This window comes from Halyomorpha halys, unplaced genomic scaffold (genome assembly GCF_000696795.3).
Source record: "Halyomorpha halys isolate HHAL.00 unplaced genomic scaffold, Hhal_1.1 Scaffold1589.1, whole genome shotgun sequence".
In the NCBI taxonomy this organism is placed as follows: Eukaryota; Metazoa; Arthropoda; class Insecta; order Hemiptera; family Pentatomidae; genus Halyomorpha; species Halyomorpha halys.
In genome coordinates this window covers 19,053-22,919 of record NW_027114669.1, presented here as the reverse complement: position 1 = coordinate 22,919, position 3,867 = coordinate 19,053, and the positions used below count along the sequence as shown (strand labels likewise).

The following is a 3,867-nucleotide window of genomic DNA, read 5'->3' as shown; positions in this document are numbered from 1 at the left end:
ATGTTTTTGGAAGAAATTTCGGGTGCACACTGATCACAGACCACTACAATGGGTAGGAAAGTTGAAAGAGCCCTCGACTAGGGTGACCCGATGGAAGGAACTTCTAAGTCAGTATAACATTGTCATAAAATATAAACCAGGTGTCGGATTTAAGTAATCGTAAAGTGTATGTTTCAGTTTTTATTTTATTATTATTTCCCATTATTCTTGTGCATAAGTGTGTCTTGATTTTCTATAATATTTTTGAGTTTATGAGGACTGTTCATAAACTGGTAAGCGGGAGTTACGGTAGGACAAGACCTATATACTACCCTAATCCAAACTCTCATGTAAATAAATAGTGATAATGTATATAAGAAGAATTGCGAAGCAAATAAAGTTAGTATCATTCTAGTAAGCGTGCTTTTGATTTCTGTTTCCCTTTTCCTTTTTTTAAAGTTTCTCGTTCCAAGTGCTGGTAAGTTTTATAAAACTTTACAATGTTAAATTTTGCCTGAAAAAAATAGTTCAGGTTGATAGTTTAATATAATTAAAAGACGTCATTGAAATAACTTATAAAATCTTTTTATTTTCGACTTCGTTGGAAAAATCGTTTCAGTGTGTACAATGTATTAATTTAATTTTATATATATTTAAACAATTCTGAGGATTTGCAGACATCTTATTCTTTGACTTTTTACAAGCTCAATTTATTACCTATTACCTGTAATATAATTAATTTGGTGTTAAATGATTTGCATTGAATATAACGTTGGTGACAGTCACTCTTTTCGATTTCTTGTCAAATGTTTTGAGAAAGCCGTAAGCCAATTTTAAGAAAAAATAATCCACTATGTGTAGAAGAAAGAGGATGAGCTATAGTATTTTCTATATGATACCTTGGATATTATTTTTTTGTAATGAGAGCTTATAGTCTTTAATTCTTTAAGTGTAAAACATTTTGAAAGTTGAATGATGAATTTTATGTTATCACAAAAAATAATTCTATTTCAATGGTTTCTAATATGTCATTGAAAGTTGTTGCTGAAAATCAGTGTATAAAATTAGTGGAACAGAATGGAAGTTCTGATACAATAAAGTGTGAAATCAATTTTAGATCTTCCACAAATACATTGAAGGTAATATTCTTATTACTTGATGAATTATAAGTGAAATCAGAGGAATATTATTTGTGTAAATATCTTAACCTTTTATTGAATTTATCTTAATCATTAGTAGAAGCTATTTTGTTCAATTTACTAGTCCTATACCATTGCTATTTCTCTATCTTATGAAATAAATATCTTTTTAATTGTTATTTTTTAAACTATATTCAGATTTTGTTAAATAATTTTTTTGTCTATTAATGTCTCATCTACTTCATGAGTATTAACTTTTAATTGAATGATATAATCTGCTTTTGCATTTAATTATTCTATGAATCTGTTTTGTTACTAAGCATTAGACACAGTATTAATTTTTAAGTTGACGGCATTATAATTATATTAATTATTAATATACAAATCAAATGTAGATTCTTAGGCTTTTGTTTATAAAAGTCATTATTTATTATATAGAGTATTAACCATACCGTATATTATAGTAGATGCACATAGGAACAAGTGGGGTAGCTCAATAACCTACCTTTTATCTCTTGGTCCAAGTCCTGCTGTAGCAGCTAATTATATATTATTTTAGATCAGTTATAGATCAAACCTGGGTTCAGTGGATCCATCTAGGGTACACCTAGCCTCTATAAATCGGGCACTCAGAGAATTTCTATCAAAGTGTGGGGTAATATTACTAATGATGGTTTAAGATCTATTGCACTTATTATGTACATATTTGGTAGATGTTATAATTTTTCTCCAGTTCTAAGCCTAAGCAATTGACAGAGTGAGCCTTTGTTTTTTCTCGTACCCTTCTGTGGAAAAATTAGTTATCAAAAACAAAATATAAATATAAAGTTATATTCAAATTGCTGAACCCTTGTTTTACCTGGAGGTATTTTAAGGTTGATTAAAAAGTGAGCCTTTGAGGTTCTAGTACCATTTATAACTATGTTTTGAATCGATTCTATAAGATGGTGTATAAATGGCTGTTATCAGCCTAGAGTAATTATTCTACAGATGATTGTGAGAGAAAATCTGATATATATATTAAATAGTATAAGTGAAAGATAGGAGCCATTTGGAAGACCAAAACCTGATAGGTATTGGGATGAAGAGTTAGTATTGTTTTCTTTAATTTCTGATGCATTTAACATTCAAATCACATTCAATTCTATTTTTGCAATAAGTTTTGAGTTTAGAAACTTTCCATTTGAATTTCGACCTTACCATTCTAGTTTGAATATGTTGGTAACCTGTTGACTAACCCGCTCTACTTACCCTAAAGAAAGTTTAAAAGGGTGCTTAACTTGGTAAAAAATCACAAATATGCTATTGAATCTTTTATAATTACAAGCTTATCTTCACTATAGCTTACATCAGGGATGATAACAGACCAGCTCAATTAGTATTTAAATTTTAAAGGGCACATAATATGCTATCTGAAATGTAACATTAAATAGATAGAAGATCTATCAGGACAAAAGATTTAGCAAAATTGTAAGGGGGGAATGAAAAAGAATTTATATTTATATTCTTTTTTATTTTTCCCTCCCTTCCTTATAGTATATTATGTGACGTTAAAAATTTAAATACTTATTCTACTGTTCTGTACTTATTCCAGAGGTGAGGATAAGCTGGTAATAAAAGATTCCATTGCATATTTGTTATTGTTTACCAAATTAAATACCCTTATTGATGTGTGTGTTTTTTTTTGTTTTTTTTACGAAGTTTGGTGGAAACCTTCAAAAGACACGGATAGGACCATATCTATTCGTGTGTGGGATTTTTACCCACTAAAACCACCGCCCTACACCTGTTCATTCCTTTCCACAGGACCGCCTTTAGGCATTACTTTATGAAAGGAAATGGCACTTAGTGCCACCTCCTCTTTCTCTTTGCATGAGTTTCTTGTTTTTCTACATGCTAATCACATCTTCTGGCTCTCTCTACCGCCCTCAGCCGCTTTATGACGACTGTTGTGAATCTCTTTACTGCATCCCAATGCTGGTCTGAGTGTAGCATATGGCTCACCACATTTTTTTGTGTGATGCCTCCTCCACACACTCTCTCCAATTCACCTTTCCCTCCTGTAAAGCGAATGCAAGTGAAAAATACGTGCTCTGCTGTTTCCTCTATAGTCTGACATGCATTGCATTCCCCACGGTTGTCCAATTTAAATCGGTATTGGTATGCTTTAAAGCATCCATGTCCTGTCAACAGTTGGGTTACATAAAAATCCACCTCACCATTTCCGCGACCATACTACAAGCCAACATTGGTTATTAAGCTGTGAGTCCACCTCCCAGAATCTGCAGCCTCCCAACGCTATTGCCACTGGTCAATAGTTATTTTTCGCTCTTCTTTTCTGGAAATGTGTAAGCATCGTCCATAGTGCCTACTTCTTGTTGCCACTTGCTGTCCTTAAGGAAACTATACGATAAATGGAAACCATCTGTCTCCTATATGATTTGGTAAACAAGCTTCTTTCCAAATCGGAGCTGCAAATAATATCATTGAGGAGACAACAGTAGCAAGAAGCCTTCTGCGACTCTCCCTAGGACAGTGATGGCAAACTTTTTTGAGATGTGGGTCAAATTTTGTTCATTTTTTTTTTTTTTAGTACTAGCTCGTGGATCACTAAGTGTTTGAATGAACAAGGGGTAAAGAAAATTGCATAAAGTATGTATAGGGTGTTTTTTTAAGCCCGATAGAACTTGAAATTGTAAAAAATAACACAAAAAATTAAATTGTAATCAAAATTTTTTTTTTATTCGAA

At 31.9% G+C, this 3,867-nt stretch overlaps 1 long non-coding RNA gene across 1 annotated transcript in view; it reads left to right on the top strand.

Moving 5' to 3' along the window:
• The first annotated feature begins 615 nt into the window (after window positions 1-615).
• LOC106690137 (uncharacterized) overlaps window positions 616-3,867 on the top strand; it is a 22,193-nt gene continuing 18,941 nt past the window's right edge. Inside the window, exon 1 of the long non-coding RNA XR_001344535.2 lies at window positions 616-1,118. This is a non-coding gene — a long non-coding RNA (uncharacterized lncRNA). The remainder of the gene's footprint in view (window positions 1,119-3,867) is intronic.